The 16843-nt window shown below is 53.0% G+C and overlaps 1 long non-coding RNA gene across 1 annotated transcript in view; it reads right to left on the bottom strand.

Moving 5' to 3' along the window:
• LOC116809350 (uncharacterized) overlaps positions 1–13277 on the bottom strand; it is a 37786-nt gene extending 24509 nt beyond the window's left edge. Inside the window, exon 1 of the long non-coding RNA XR_004369831.2 lies at positions 11395–13277. This is a non-coding gene — a long non-coding RNA (uncharacterized LOC116809350). The remainder of the gene's footprint in view (positions 1–11394) is intronic.
• Between the last annotated feature and the right edge of the window lie 3566 nt (positions 13278–16843).

The following is a 16843-nucleotide window of genomic DNA, read 5'->3' as shown; positions in this document are numbered from 1 at the left end:
GTCATTTAGCACATAGAGGCCCTAACCAGTTGTGCACGAAAGACCCTAAGTGACAGCTGCATGGGTATTTTGTTATTAAATCATGAAGTGGCTGTCATGAGAAAGGCTGTATTACAGAGCCATGTGGCCTGAGACACACTCAGTGCGGCCCGAGGAGAAGCATGTGCTGTCATGAAAACTGAATGTCGTGCCTTCATTTCGTTCACGTCAGATGAATCAAATAACCTCACAAATTCATAACTCATATAACCCAAATAACCAGACTTTCAGATCGAAAACCCTCCCTCTGGGACTGGCTACATAGTTGTTTTGGCTCTCGGGGAACTTGCTGGCAAAAGCTGCTGCTCATCTTAGGAATCAACATCATGGTGGGTTTCATCCTGTCCTCATCCACAGCACTGCTACGGTGTTCGTCTGCAACTGAGTCAACGTGCAGCTGAGAAAACTAGAACCGTGATTGTTCAGAGAATTGCTGTGATTGAAGAGGCAGCTGCGCAGCCTGACTCAGGCTCCAGGACTACTCTCCCTTTGTTCCTTTGACATTTCACCTTGGTCCCTTCCAGTCCCCCTTCCTGGGGAGGTGACTTCCAAGGAATGAGCCCTCTTAGCAATGTGGGATTTGATAAAATACAAGGCCTGAGCATGATTCCTCTGCAATACCAATACGGTTTGGACGTCTGTCCCCTGCAAATCTCAAGTCGAGATTTGATCCCCAGTGTTGGAGATGGGGCCTACTGGAAGGTGGCTGGATCCCTCAGGAATGGTTTGGTGTCCTCCAGGTAATGAGTGAGTTCTTGTTCTATTGCTTCCCGCAAGAGTTCCCCAGAGAACTGGTTTTTCAAAAGAGCCTGGCACCTCCTCCTCCCTCTCTTGCCACATGATGTGCCAGCTCCCCTTCCCTGTCTGCCATGAGGAGAAATTTCCTGAGGCCCTCAGGAAGCAGACATTGGCACTATGCTTACTGTACAGTCTGCAGAACCATGAGCCACATAAACCTCTTCTCTTTATTAATTACCCAGCCTCAAGTATTTCTTTATAGTAATACAAATGGACTAAAACAAATGCTTTCTCTGAACAAGTTTCAAAGAAAGGGAGAACTGTGAAAATAAAATAAGTTTCAGGAGCTTCTAAATGTATTTTGCCAAGCGGGAAAGCTAAGGCCCTGGAAACCAAGTCATGTAACGGCTGTGTTTCTTCTCTGGGGCACAACTGTAGCTGTCTGACCTTGGTGTGTTGAGATGTGACACATTAGCCAGGCTCCTGTTCTTTGCCACCTGGCATCGGCAAGTGGCCAACTCGTGGGTTGGTAAGAATTTACCAACAACAGTATAGATTTGAAAAAGGAAAAATTTTTTTTTCTTTTTGAGACGGGGTCTTGCTCTGTCGCCCAGGCTGGAGTGTAGTGGTGTGATCTCTGCTGACTGCATCCTCTGCCTCCCGGGTTCAAGTGATTCTCTTGTCTCAGCCTGAGTAGCTGGGATTACAGGCATGCGCCACCATGCCCAGCTAATTTTTGCATTTTGAGTAGAGGCGGGGTTTCACCATGTTGGCCAGGCTGGTCTTGATCTCCCGACCTTGTGATCCACCTGCCTTGGCCTCCCAAATGCTGGGATGACAGGCATGAGCCACCACACCCGGCCAAAGGAAAGTTTTGTTAGAAAGAACGCTGCTGCAGAGTGCAGTGGGTGCCTCAGCTAGAGAGGACTGAGCACGCTGCGGTGGATTTTTCCTTAGGGGTATTTATGGACCTTAAAGCAGGAGCTGAAGGTGATTTGCACGGTAAAGTATTACATTTGTAGACATTTTGGTGCCTCGGTGTCAGTAAAGGTTGCATCATAAGTTTTGGCATGCATGCATGATTCCAGAGATGTATAGAAATTCTAGTTACTCACACGTTTTGAGAAGAGGCCTGGAACCAGTTACCTTTAGATAACAGGGAAATCTAATTACTTCTAAATTCCTCATATAAGGAATTTTTGTCCCTGGGGTCTGCATGATGCTCACCAGGTGATTTTTGCCCTCCTCATTCTTCATTTACACCTAGACTAAATGATGCTGGAGTGAGAGACCCTTGCGATTGTTACCTCTTCACAATGGAATGTTAAGCAATGCTGGAGAGTCTAAGCAATAGTAGCCAATTAAATCTTATATCTTTGTGTCAACCTTTCCATGGAAAATGTAATTCACTTGTGTTTTCCCTATATAAACGATCCTTACCTTTCCCGACTCCAGGAGCCCTGGTGAACATTCTTCAGTGTCAGTGTGTCCCAGACAGCTGCCCTCACACTTTACACCTGGGTAAGCTTTTTTAACTGGATCCCAAGCCTTTTGATTGTCTTAGGTTGACCGTTAACAGCCCCAGTTAGAGTCCTTGAGGGTGTCAATTGAGAAAAGTGATGAGACAAGTCTCAATCATTCTAGGAGGTTTATCTTTCTCCAAAGATGATTTTGAGGGCTCCAAATTTGAAGGGGAAATCGATGAGTTTCCTTTCCCAGCCATACACATATGAAGGGCTTGCCCTCTTCCGTGGGCACGTTGGCCTGAACACCAGGATATTTTTGGGATATATATTGCTAGATAGGGAACACATACTCCAAAACTCAATTCCCTAAAACAAGAACCATTTCGCTGTGCTCAGGATCCTGTGGATGGGGCACAGCAGGGGCTGCCTGAGCCTTTTCCACAACTCTCCTGCCCCAGCGAGCGTGGCTTCCCTGGCTGGAGGTGACTGAGATGGCCCCACGGGGTCCCATGACCTCTCCAGGCCATCCCTGTCTCCTGGGCTGGAAGATATGAGCTAGCCCTTCCCCATGTCGGCTGGGGCTGCGCTGACAGGAAGGGCTGGGGGCTGACCAGCGTTGCTCTGCCCACTTCTCTCTTCAGCATGGGCTGGACTGTGCATTCCCAGACACCAAGGTGGATGCTTCAAGGCTTCTGATCACTGAGTCTCTGAAGTGACATGTGTCACCACCATGGTGCTACTGGTGACACAGGGACAGGCAGCTCAGTGTTGGGGGAGCTTCCCATGCATGACACTGAAGGTGTGCTCTCTTGGGGAGCCATCTGGAGACCAGTTACTAGTCATCTGAAGACTAGTTACTAGTCATCTGGAGATTGGTTACTAGTCATCGGGAAACTGGTTATTAGCCATCTGGAGACTGGTTATTAGTCATCTGGAGACTGGTTACTAGTCATCTGGAAATTGGTTACTAGCCATTTGGAGACGGGGGTACTAGTCATTTGGAGACTGGTTACTCATCATCTGGCAGTGGGTTACTCGTCATCTACCAGTGGGTTACTAGTTATTTGGAGACTAATTACTCGTCATCTGAAGACTAGTTAATAGTCATCTGGAGACTGGTTACTAGCCGTCTGGAGACTGGTTAGTTATCAGTCATCTGGAGACTGTAGTCATCATTTGGTTACTGATCATCTGAAGACTGGTTACTAGCCATCTGGCAATTGGTTGCAATCAGTTACTAGTCATCTGAAGATTGGTTACTAGGCTTGTGGAGACTGGTTAGTGCACAGAAGCACTATCCAGAGGTTGAATCTCAGAAACACCAATTCACGATCAGACACAGAGGCCAGACCAAGTGCGCTTCTCGTCCGATGCATGCACATGGTTCCTGTTCCAGCCGTCACACCCCATTAGCCAAGAAGAGGAATGAGAGTCATAATAATAAATAGTAATGACGGGAAATGGTGCACAGTTAGGACAGGTGCTTGCACTGTGCTTGCCCGTGCCAGATCCTGAGCTAAGTCCTGTGCATATACACACCCACTTTATCTTCAGAATGCTGACAGGAGACAGGTGCTGTCACCTCCTCCCCTCCACAGCAGAGGAAGGCAGAGCACAGAGGTTTCAGTAGCGTGACCAGGGTCTACCCCAGGCACAGGCTCCAACATCGCACCCTTGACCACTGTGTGTTGCGGCAGGTGGTGCTGGGTCTCCTTTTACTTGGCCTGTGGACAGAGCAGGGGGCTCAGGTGACACTTCCCACCCACCAGCCATCTCTCTCTGCCGGCGACATGCAGGGCCCTGAGCCGGGACTCTCCTGGAGCGCCCAGGACAGCTTTCCTCTTACGTAAGCGTCCCCTGTTCTTGCTGGGCCTTCCCCCGCCTGCCCCTGCCTGCCCCCCACTGGGCCCATCTGTTCCCAGGCCCTGATCCCAGCCTCCAAGCCTGTCTTGCCGGCACACACGGAGAGGAAATGACAGCACCTTTAAAGACACAATGCTTTTGTTTTGGAGTCACCTACTGAGCCAAGACATGGGGACCTGGGCAACACGCAGTTTTGTGGATTGGTGCTAGGAAGGGGTGGCCTGGGAAAGCTAAGGACGGAGGCGAGGGAAAGGGAAGCTGCAGGCTGCTGTGAGGGGCACCCCTGGTCAAATGGCACTCCCAAGGAGACTTGGGATCCACTTGTAACCCCAGCCGCACACTGTGGGGGATCTCTGGGGACACTTCTGTCACTTGTGTTTTATTGCACTAAGAACCTAGAAGTTTGAACTAAGAATGGCAGAGAGTCAGCAGCCGGCACTGTGGAGCCCTCATTTGTGGTAAAAATACAGAAATATGGAAATCCTCCCACATGAGTTTGTAGTAGCGCTGCATAAGCCCCTCTCTTGGGTGTCCCCACCCACCAATATCACCTCATAATCCAGCACCGGGGGATCCAAATACCTGACACGGGGGAGGTTGGAGGGGGCTGTTCCAGCCCAATGTGGGCAGCCCCAGCGGGTTGTGCCCCGGAGCTGTTAGTGCTCTGAGCATCACCTCTGCTCTGAGGTGGGGCACTGTCAGGTGTCCTGGGCTGCAGGTGTCCTGGGCTGAGGTCATGTGGTGTCAGGTGTGCTAGGCTGAGGTTGTGTGGGTGTCAGGTGTCCTGGGCTGCAGGTGTCCTGGGCTGATGTTGCAGCAGTGTCAGGTGTGCTGGGCTAGGTTGTGGACATCAGGTGTTCTGGTGAGAGGTGACAGTGTGCTGGCAGTCCTCACAGCCCTCGCTCGCTCTCGGCGCCTCCTCTGCCTGGGCTCCCACTTTGGTGGCACTTGAGGAGCCCTTCGGCCCGCCACTGCACTGTGGGAGCCCCTTTCTGGGCTGGCCAAGACCGGAGCCGGCTCCCTCAGCTTGCAGGGAGGTGTGGAGGGAGAGGCGCGAGCGGGAACCAGGACTGCACGTGGCGCTTGTGGGCCGGCTGGAGTTCCGGGTGGGCGTGGGCTTGGGGGGCCCCGCACTCTGAGCAGCCAGCCAGCCCTGCCGGTCCCGGGCAATGAGGGGCTTAGCACCCGGGCCAGTGGCTGCGGAGGGTGTACTGGGTCCCCCAGCAGTGCCAGCCCACCAGCGCTGCGCTCGATTTCTCACTGAGCCTTAGCTGCCTTCCTGTGGGGCAGGGCTCAGGACCTGCAGCCCACCATGCCTGAGCCTCTCACCTCCTCCGTGGGCTCCTGTGAGGCCTGAGCCTCCCCGATGAGCACCGCCCCCTGCTCCACGGTGCCCAGTCCCATCAACCACCCAAGGGCTGAGGAGTGTGAGTGCACGGCGCGGGACTGGCAGGCAGCTCCACCTGCAGCCACGGTGCGGGATCCACTGGGTGAAGCCAGCTGGGCTCCTGAGTCTGGTGGGGATGTGGAGAACCTTTATGTCCAGCTCAGGGATTGTAAATACACCAATCAGCACCCTGTGTCTAGCTCAGGGTTTGCGAATACATCAATCGACACTCTGTATCTAGCTACTCTGGTGGGGCCTTGGAGAACCTTTGTGTCCACACCCTGTATCTAGCTACTCTGGTGGGGAGGTGGAGAACCTTTGTGTCTAGCTCAGGGATTGTAAACGCACCAATCAGTGCCCTGTCAAAACAGACCACACGGCTCTACCAATCAGCAGGATGTGGGTGGGGCCAGATAAGAGAATAAAAGCAGGCTGCTCAAGCCAGCAGTGGCAACCCGCTTGGGTCCCCTTCCACACTGCGGAAGCTTTGTTCTTTCGCTCTTTGCAATAAATCTTGCTACTGCTCACTCTTTGGGTCCACGCTGCTTTTATGAGCTGTAACACTCACCGTGAAGGTCTGCAGCCTCACTCCTGAAGCCAGTGAGACCATGAGCCCACCGGGAGGAACGAACAACTCCAGACGCACTGCCTTAAGAGCTGTAGCACTCACCACGAAGGTCTGCAGCTTCACTCCTGAAGCCAGCGAGACCACGAACCCACCAGAAGGAAGGAACTCCGAACACATCTGAACATCAGAAGGAATGAACAACTCCAGACGCGCTGCCTTAAGAGGTGTAACACTCACCGCAAAGGTCTGCAGCTTCACTCCTGAAGCCAGCGAGACCACGAGCCCACCAGAAGGAAGGAACTCCAAACACAGTCGAACATCAAAAGAAACAAACAACTCCAGATGCGCTGCCTTAAGAGCTGTAACACTCACCGTGGGGGTCCGCGGCTTCATTCTTGAAGTCAGTGAGACCAAGAACCCACCAATTCTAGACACATTTTGGTGACCATGAAGGGACTTTCACCTATCGCCAAGCAGTGAGACAATCACCAAGCGGTGAGACCGTCGCGTATCACTGAGCGGTGAGACAATTGCCTATCGCCAGGCAGTGAGTGCCATCGGACCCCTCTCGCTTGCTATTCTGTCCTATTTTTCCTTAGAATTCGGGGACTAAATACCGGGGACCTGTCGGCCAGTTAAAAGCAACTAGTGCAGCCGCCGGACTAAAGACACGGGTGTCAGGCTGTCTGGGAAAGGGCTCTCTAACAACCCCCGACTCTTCAGAGTTGGGACCGTTGGTTTGCCTAGAACCAGCTTCCACTTTTCCTATACTTCTGGGCTGAGCCGAGGATCGACAAAGAGCAAAAACCATGCAGCTCTGGGGTCCTGACAACATGTTGGTTGACCCTGCGGCCATGAGCAGAACTCTCAAAAGCATGTAACCCAAGCAAGACTCGCCCATCTTTCCTATCTATCCTGACCCTTGCCCCCTGGGTCCTAATGCCTGCCAGACAAACTTTCTCTCACCTCTCTTCTCTGAGGTTAGACCTGCTTCTAAAAATTGCTGCCTGTCTCTGGTGCTTTTCTAGTTTCTCCTATAAGAATGATTTCTAGTATGAACTCCAGGACTCTGTTACCTTCTTTAGGCACCCGGGCTCACCAATCAGAAAGACATAATTTTTGCCCAAAGCCCCGTCATAGTGGGGACTACCTGGAATTTTAGGATCCCTCCTCAGACTAATAGGCCTAACAAAAGCTATTCCTGAAGCTAGGATATGGGGAGCCTCAGAAATTGTATCCTTCCTATTCATATAAGTGAGGACAAAAGGTGTCACTCTTCCAACCCTGGAGATCCCTTCCCTCCCTCAGGGTATGGCCCTCCACTTCATTTTTGGGGCATAACATCTTTATAGGACAGGGGTAAAGTCCCAATACTAACAGGAGAATGCTTAGGACCCTAACAGGTTTTTGAGAATGCATCAGTAAGGGCCACTAAATCCGATTTTTCTCGGTCGGTCCTCCTTGTGGTCTAGGAGGAGAGGCAAGGGTGCAGGTTTTTGAGAATGCATCGGTAAGGACCAATAAATCTGACCTTCCTCGGTCCTCCATGTGGTCTGGGAGGAAAACTAGTGTTTCTGCTGCTGCGTCGGTGAGTGCAACTATTTCGATCAGCAGAGTCCAGGGACCGTTGCGGGTTCTTGGGCAGGGGTTGTTTCTGCTGCTGCGTCAGTGAGCGCAACTATTCCGATCAGCAGGGTCCAGGGACCGTTGCGGGTTCTTGGGCAGGGGGAGAAACAAAATAAACCAAAACCGCAGGTGATTTTGTCTTTCAGACGGGAAACACTCAGGCATCAACAGACTCACCCTTGAAATGCATCCTAAGCCATTGGGACCAATTTGACCCACAAACCCTGAAAAAGAGACAGCTCATTTTTTTCTGCACTATGGCTTGGCCCCGATATTCTCTCTCTGATGGGGAAAAATGGCCACCTGAGGGAAGTACAAATTACAATACTATCTTTCAGCTTGATCTTTTCTGTAAGAGGGAAGGCAAATGGAGTGAAATACCTTATGTCCAAGCTTTCTTTTCATTGAGGGAGAATACACAATTATGCAAAGCATACAATTTACATCCCACAGAGGACCTCTCAGCTTACCCCCATATCCTAGCCTCCCTATAGCTCCCCTTCCTATTAATGATAATCCTCCTCTAATCTCCCCTGCCCAGAAGGAAATAAGCAAAGAAATCTCCAAAGGACCACAAAAACCCCCGGGCTATCGGTTATGTCCCCTTCAAGCTGTAGGGGGAGGGGAATTTGGCTCAATCCGGGTACATGTCCCCTTCTCATCATAGCTCTTAGAGTCCTTACTCAGACTCGTGGGACAACCCCACAACCAGTGGCGTACCTAAGTAAGGAAACTGGGGTAGTAGCGAAAGGCTGGCCTCACTGTTTAAGGGTAGCTGCGGCAGTGGCCGTCTTAGTGTCAGAAGCTATCAAAATAACACAAGGAAAGGATCTCACTGTCTGCACGACTCATGATGTAAATGGCATACTAGGTGCCAAAAAGAATTTATGGCTATCAGACAACCACCTATTTAGATACCAGGCACTACTCCTTGAGGGATTGGTGTTTCAAATACATACACGCGTGGCCCTCAACCCTGCCACTTTTCTCCCAAAGGATGTGGAACCAATCGAGCATGACTGCCAACAAACTATAGTCCAGACTTATGCTGCCCGAGATGATCTCTTAGAAGTCCCCTTAGCTAATCCTGATCTTAATCTATATACCAACAGAAGTTCATTTGTGGAGAATGGGATATGAAGGGCAGGTTATGCCATAGTTAGTGATGTAACCATACTTGAAAGTAAGCCTCTTCCCCCAGGGACCAGTGCCCAGTTAGCAGAACTAGTGGCACTTACCCGAGCCTTAGAACTGGGAAAGGGAAAAAGAATAAATGTGTATACAGATAGCAAGTATGCTTATCTAATCTTACATGCCCATGCTGCAATATGGAAAGAGAGGGAGTTCCTAACCTCTGGGGGAACCCCAATTAAATACCACAGGGAAGTTATGGAGTTATTGCACATGGTGCAGGAACCCAAAGAGGTGGGAATCTTACACTGACAAAGCCATCAAAATGGGAAGGAGAGGGGAGAATAGCAGCATAAGCAGCTGGCAGAGGCAGCAGAAAGGAAAGAAAGAGACAGGAAGTCAAAGAAAGAGAGAGGAAGAGACAAAGAAGAAGTTAGAGAGAAAGAGGGACAGACACAGAAAGTCCAAGAGAGAGTTAAAAAGAGAGGAAGAGACAAAGAAGAAGTCGAAGAGAGAAAGAGAGAGATGGAAGTAGTAAAGAAAAAACAGTGTATCCTATTCCTTTAAAAGCCAGGGTAAATTTCTATCTACCCAGCCAAGGCATTTTCTACTTATGTGGATCTTCAACCCATATCTGCTTCTCAAACAGTTTGCAAGAAATAACGAAATCTATTCTTACTTTACAATCCCAAATAGACTCTTTGGCAGCAGTGACTCTCCAAAACCGCCGAGGCCTAGACCTCCTCACCGCTGAGAAAGGAGGACTCTGCACCTTCTTGGGGAAGAGTGTTGTTTTTACACTAACCATTTGGGGATAGTACGAGATGCTGCCCAGCATTTACAGGAAAAGGCTTCTGAAATCAGACAACGCCTTTCAAATTCTTATACCAACCTCTGGAGTTGGGCAACATGGCTTCTCCCCTTTCTAGGTCCCGTGGCAGCCATCTGGCTGTTACTTGCCTTCGGGCCCTGTATTTTTAACCTTCTTGTCAAATTTGTTTCCTCTAGAATTGAGGCCATCAAGCTACAGATGGTCTTACAAATGGAACCCCAAATGAGTTCAACTAACAACTTCTACCGAGGACCCCTGGACCGACCCGCTGGCACTTCCCCTGGCTTAGAGAGTTCCCCTCTGAAGGACACTACAACTGCAGGGCCCCTTCTTTGTCCCTATCCAGCAGGAAGTAGCTAGAGTGGTCATCGGCCAAATTCCCAACAGCAGTTGGGGTGTCCTGTTTAGAGGGGGTATTGAGAGGTGACAGCATGCTGGCAGTCCTCACGGCCCTCGCTCGCTCTCGGCACCTCCTCTGCCTGGGCTCCCACTTTGGTGGCACTTGAGGAGCCCTTCAGCCCACCGCTGCACTGTGGGAGCCCCTTTCTAGGCTGGCCAAGACCGGAGCCGGCTCCCTCAGCTTGCAGGGAGGTGTAGAGGGAGAGGCGCCAGTGGGAAATGGGGCTGCACGTGGCACTTGAGGGCCAGCTGGAGTTCTGGGTGGGCATGGGCTTGGCAGGCCCCACACTCGGAGCAGCCAGCCAGCCCTGCCGGCCCCGGGCAATGAGGGGCTTAGCACCTGGGCCAGCGGCTATGGAGGGTGTGCTGGGTCTCCCAGCAGTGCCAGCCCACTGGTGCTGCGCTCGATTTCTCACCGGGCCTTAGCTGCCTTCCCGCGGGGCAGGGCTTGGGACCTGCAGCCCGCCATGCCTGAGCCTCCCACCTCCTCGATGGGCTCCTGTGTGGCTCAAGCCTCCCCGATGAGTGCTGCCCCCTGCTCCACAGTGCCTAGTCCCATTGACCACCCAAGGGCTGAGGAGTGCGAGCCCACAGTGCGGGACTGGCAGGCAGCTCCACCTGCAGCCCTGGTGCAGGATCCACTGGGTGAAGCCAGCTGGGCTCCTGAGTCTGGTGGAGATGTGGAGAACCTTTATGTCTAGCTCAGGGATTGTAAATACACCAATCAGCACCCCGTGTCTAGCTCAGGGTCTGTGAATGAACCAATCGACACTCTGTATCTAGCTACTCTGGTGGGGCCTTGGAGAACCTTTGTGTCCACATTGTATCTAGCTACTCTGGTGGGGAGGTGGAGAACCTTTGTGTCTAGCTCAGGGATTGTAAACATACCAATCAGTGCCCTGTCAAAACAGACTACTCAGCTCTACCAATCAGCAGAATGTGGGTGGGGCCAGATAACAGAATAAAAGCAGGCTGCCCGAGCCAGCAGTGGCAATCCACTCGGGTCCCTTTCCACACTGTGGAAGCTTTGTTCTTTCGCTCTTTGCAATAAATCTTGCTACTGCTCACTCTTTGGGTCCATGCTGCTTTTACGAGCTGTAACACTCACCGCAAAGGTCTGCAGCTTCACTCCTGAAGCCAGCGAGACCACGAGCCCACCATGAGGAATGAACAACTCCAGACGCGCTGCCTTAAGAGCTGTAACACTCACCAAGAAGGTCTGCAGCTTCACTCCTGAAGCCAGCGAGACCACGAGCCCACGAGAAGGAAGGAACTCCGAACACATCCGAACATCAAAAGGAACAAACAATTCCAGACACACCACCTTAAGAGATGTAACACTCACCGTGAGGGTCCGCGGCTTCATTCTTGAAGTCAGTGAGACCAAGAACCCACCAATTCCGGACACACTGGGCTAGGTCGTGTGGGTGTCAGGTGTCCTGGGCTGCAGGTGTCCTGGGATGAGGTTGTGCAGTGTCAGGCATCCTGGCCCTGCCTCTCCACCCGGGGCTGGGCCTGCTTCTGGAACCCCCATGAGTTCTCTGGGGCTTTGGTGCTCACCACGCTGGTCTAGAAATGGAATGCCGGCACGAGTTTCAGAACAAGGGCTCTGAAGCCACATGACCCTGGGTTTGAATGGTAAATGTACTTTTAATGTGATCTTGAGAATTTTTCTTCAATCTCTGTAGCTCTGTTTTCTTACCTCTAATAGGCCTATAGCAAGGATTAGATGAAATTAGCACAAAGCAGGATCTTCCAAATCCTCCTGCTGGTCTTAAGGTACCTGGGGGCTGGTTAAAAGTAGGTTCTTGGACACCCCTAAGACCTGCTAAGTCAGACCCCCGGGGGTGGGGGGCAGTGCAGCCAGCCAGGCCTGGGAAGCCTGGGCCGCGTGTCTCCCCGGCATTCTCCAGCTCTCAGCAGCACCCGCACTGCAGCTGGGCTCCCTGTGCCTGGAGCCCCGGGTGTTACCCACGACCACCACGGTGTGGTGCTGGCGCTGGGCGACTCACACTCTGCTAGCTGTGCCCTGAGCCAAGCCTCCGCGATGGTTGTGGGCTGAATGAATTGTGTCCTCCAGATTCGTCGTAAGTTGCAGGCCGAACTCCCAGGACCTCAGCATGTGGCTTTATGCGGAGCTGGGGGCTCTACCGCGGCCACCAAGGTATAATGAGGTCATGTGGGTGGGCCCTGATCCAGCAGGACTGGTGTCCTTACAGGAAGAGAAGATGAGGGTACAGCCGTGCATGCAGGGGCAGTCAGGTGAGGGCACGGAGAGAAGACGGCAGCTAAGCTGAGGAGAGAGGCCCCAGGCAGAAGCAGCCCTGACCACACGTAGATCTCGGGCTGTGGCCGCCAGGACTGGGAAACAACGCAGACGCCCGCTGCTGAGTCCACTGGCCCGCGGTGCTGTGTTGTGGTTGCTGAGCTGACGAGGATGCGGATCTTCCCTGGCTTTGCCTGTGGCCGCCAGCTAAGCCCATTTGCAGGCCTCGTCTTGCTGGTCCCCAGGCCCCCGGGGACGGGTTCCCCTTTGGCTTCTTGCAGTAGCTGCAGCCCTGGAAACTGCTGGGAGGAGGCGGCTGGGGCTGGGCAGGGCTCGGAGCTGACTTCGTGTCACCTGAGCGAGCTGCACAAAAGTCACAAATGCCACCCTTTCTACGTGTGCTGATGGGTCACTCCGCAATTCCTAGGCACTGATTTTGTGTCTGGGAAGATCACCGTGGCCCACACGGACAAAAGCTGCTGCTCTTCTAGGTTCCGCTGGAACCAAAGTCTCCAGAGAACCCGTGGGGCTTCCAGAGGCAGGCGCGGCCCTGGGTGGAGGGGCGGTGAGCAGGGCACCCGACGCCTGCGCCTTGGTGGGAATGCGGGGAGCACAGCCCCCCGGGAGTCCCCCATCCCCCGCGGCGCACCCGAGCCTGACCCGGGCTCTCCCTTCACCGCCAGCCTGCACTTAACTCTGCGAGCTGATTTCTGCGGCTCCCGCTGCCCTGGGCTGGCTCACTGGTTCCTTCCAAGCCTGTCCGTGCGTCCCCCCGGTCCCTCGGACCCCGCTCCATCTCTCTGAAGCCAAGAGTTGGTGCGCAGTCCCTCTCGGCGCCACGTTAGGCCGGGAAGTGTGTTCACCTCCCGGGGCTCCCCATGGTACCTTTGCAACTCGCAGTCCCAGAGCGTGCAATCTTCCTCCAGGTACCAGGGCCCAGCCCGGCCGGGAGGCCTGAGAGACCTGCCAGAGCTGGGCCTTTGCTGCCATCTGCTGGCGGCTCTCAGATGACAGGTTGAAGGCCTGAGGAGTGCCTTCCCGGGCCAGTCCAAGTTCATCAGGGGGCAAGACCTGAACTCTGCATTCCTGAGCAGCGCCGGGGGAAGCCCAGGTGCTGGCCACGTGACAGTGCCGCTGCGCTCTGCTCTTGGGCTGCGTGAGGCCGACCTAAGAGTTTCCGCTGCTCTGGAACCTGTGGCCACATCGCCTGGTCTGGGTTTCACAGGTTTGGCGTCTTGGGGACCCTCTGGCCAACCATCTCATTTCCCACTGGCTGAAGCCCAAGAGGTTCCAGCGACCTGTCCAGGGTCACAGAGCTGGTTCCTGAATAATTGGGAAGAGATACACCCCTTCCACTGCCCAGAAATGTTTTCCAAAGACTGTTCAGGAACGTGAGTTGGCGGATAGAGAGCAATGCCGGGTCGGGAGAGGCCGCTGCAGGGCTGAGAGGAGGGGCCACGTGAGCCAGGAGGAGGGTCTCAGGGATGACCGGGGCTCAGAGCTCACCCAAGGACGCCAGATGCCTCTGTCTCCGTCCTGCTGCATAGAGGTCGTTTCTGCAGCTGTAGAAATTGGTCACGTTTCTGTTTGTGCCAAAAACCAATTTGTACCAGTCGACAAATTCCAAAGCAGGTGCTTTCAATTGTCCTTCGCACGTGAAAAAACTAACTTTCCTGTGATTCAGACCCAATTCCCTGCTGATTTTATATTTCCGATGTCGAGTTCACGTCAGCTGTTCCTAAATAGGAGGGAAGCTGTACAAAAATGTCTCTGCTGTCAAAGACAACACGGTCGTGTTGGAGACACAATTTTGGAAGGAGTTTTCTTGGCAAACCCACTTTCCTCCAGCTTGGGGATTTAACATTTTTTTTCTTCTACCATCTGCTCCCTCGAGGCTTGGAAAGGCCTCAGCTCAAAAGCTCAGACCCGAGGGTGCTGATGAACCGCACCTGGCCTCCGGAGGGGGATGCCAGCACTTCTCAGTGTCAGCTTCACTCTTTATGGTCATTGCTCCACATTCTTTTTTTTTTTGAGATGGAGTTTCGCTCTCTTGCCCAGGCTAGAGTGCAATGGCACGATCTCGGCTCACTGCAACCTCCGCCTCCCAGGTTCAAGCGATTCTCCCACTTCTGCCTCCCGAGTAACTGGGATTACAGGCACCTGCAACCACGCCCAGCTAGGTTTTTGTAATTTTAGTAGAGACGGGGGTTTCATCATGTTGGCCAGGCTGGTCTCGAACTCTTGACCTCAGTTGATCCACCTGCCTCAGCCTCCCAAAGTGCTGGGATCACAGGTGTGAGCCACCGCGCCTGGCCTGCTCCACATTCTTATAGTGTGCAAGGTGGAGTCGTTAGCCCGAGATCTATACTCAGGAAATGGGTGAGTGGTTGCTGGTGCATCTAGCAACTTGCTGTCACATGGCAGGTTATTTATCGTGGTCAATGTGCTCTAGTGGACAGCGGGTTAGGGACAATACAGAGTAGAACAGAGAGGCAGCCCACTGTGCACTCCTTTCTGTGTGAGACTCACAGAAAGACAGTTTCTGGGGTAACAAGATTTCAGTCTAGTTGGGGAAATGGAAACCACTCCAAGAGCAATTAGCAAGAAAAATAAATGTCGTTACATGCGGACCATGAAGTGCTGAGCTGATGACACTGGAAGACATGGCCCGATGACAAGAACAAAACTTGACCCCGTGTTGCAGATAAAAGGTGCAGGGACCCGCAGCCTGTTTCTCTGGCCCCGCTCAGGCTGTCGGGAACAATCAGATTAACATCAGCTGCTGCTCAGATTGCATTATCTGATATCAAGCCGCTGTCCTGCTGGTCATTAAGCTGCGGTTTGCAATTTTCTAAAATGAAAAGTAAAGGCCCTTGGTTGCCTATGTGACCCCTGGGCTGGGGCTTGAAGGGAACTGGAGCCTCAAGGATGTGCTCAGGCCCATGGGGACCTGCAGAAGGGTCTCAGTTCTATAGCTCCTGAGGGCAGCTTTCTGGGCCAGGCCAAGGGAATTCACGGGGCCAAGGAGGCTGTCCAGACAGGTGGTCTCCCGTGTGTTAGGGGAGGCAGGTGACTAGCATTTGGGATTGTATTACCTATTGCTGTGTAACATACAACCCCGACACTTAGAAGCGTAACACCACAAACACTTACCATCACTCCTTGTCATCTGGGGTGCCTGTGGGTTAGTCAGCCGTGATGGCCTATGCCTGGGGCTCTGTGCTCTTTTTCCAGGAAGAGAAACTGTGAAGGTGAACAGGGCCACCGTGAATGAGGAAACCCTGTCTGCCCACCGAGGGTCGACATGGCCGTGAGTGGTTCCTGCATGCTGGAGAAACCAACACAGTCTCTCCTGCCTCTGGAGGTGTGCTGAAAGGCAGGTGACAGTGACATTATAAAATTGGAGGGGTGCCCTGTCACCTCCAGACAACATACAACTCACTTGCACGTTAAGCCTAACTGGCCACAGGTCACTTGAGCCCCACCTCAGGAAGGATCACTGGTGGGTCAAGATACTGGGTTTGAAAATAACTTTTCCAGTCAAGTTCTCTCTCTTTCCCCACAGAAGAGTTGGAAGCTAGGGTTTGATGCCTGAGAATGGGCCGCTTCTTTCTCATGGGAATGAGAGAACCAGCGAGGCAGCTCCACTAGAGCCATAGGCGGGCCCCCCAGGCATGGGTGGGGCAGGACAGGAAAGAGGAGGGGTGGCCAAGGACCTGGGAACGAAGACCCCATGGCAGCCGCAGTGGCCCCGGGAGGGCTGGCAGAGCCGCCTCCTGCAGGGTAGGCGTGAAGAGGAGAGTTTGCCAACCAGGAATGAGACCTTCCCCAGCCTCCAGGGTGTGCCTCTCCCTTTCTCCTCCATCCTCCCCACTGCGGAAGGCTGTCTGGGAGGGCAGGTGACCCTGTCGCCTGTTTGCTTCACATCCGTCTTGCTTCGTGTGGCAGATCTCCCTGCAGGAGTGGAAAGGGTGGCAGTGCTGTCTCTCGGGGCCGGGGAAAAGCGGAGGAACCCAAACAGATAGTGGGAAATGGCGTTCACCGTTCTCTCGCCCAAGCCTTCGTGCTGCTAAGGAGAAGAACAGAGTGGGAGGCCGAGGTGGTTGCTGAAGGTCACAAAGACAGTGAGTGGGGGAAGGCGGACCCCCAACCCAGTCCCCTCCTCTGGCAGAGATCAGGGGTGTGAAGAGAGTCCAGATGGGGAAGGGGTGTGGAAGAGTGGGATCAGGTGTGCCTTGTGGGCACTGTTGGTGAGAATGTGAGCCAGGGCAGCCACCATGGGGAATGCTGTGGAGGTTCCCCAAACATCTAAAAATAGAACTACTTACCACCCAGCCATCCCAGTTCTGGGTATTGACCTAAAAAAATTGAAGTCAGTATTTTGAAGAGGTGTCTACACCCCAAGTTCATTGCAGCACTATTCACGATAGCCAAGTACTGGAAGCAACCTCCATGTCCATCAACAAATTAATGAATAAAGAGTCTGGGCCATCACCACACCATGGAGTACTATTCAGCCATGAAAACG

The sequence above is a fragment of the Hylobates moloch genome, unplaced genomic scaffold (genome assembly GCF_009828535.3).
Source record: "Hylobates moloch isolate HMO894 unplaced genomic scaffold, HMol_V3 SCAFFOLD_1, whole genome shotgun sequence".
NCBI classification, from domain to species: domain Eukaryota; kingdom Metazoa; phylum Chordata; class Mammalia; order Primates; family Hylobatidae; genus Hylobates; species Hylobates moloch.
This window is presented reverse-complemented; position numbering and strand designations above follow the sequence as displayed.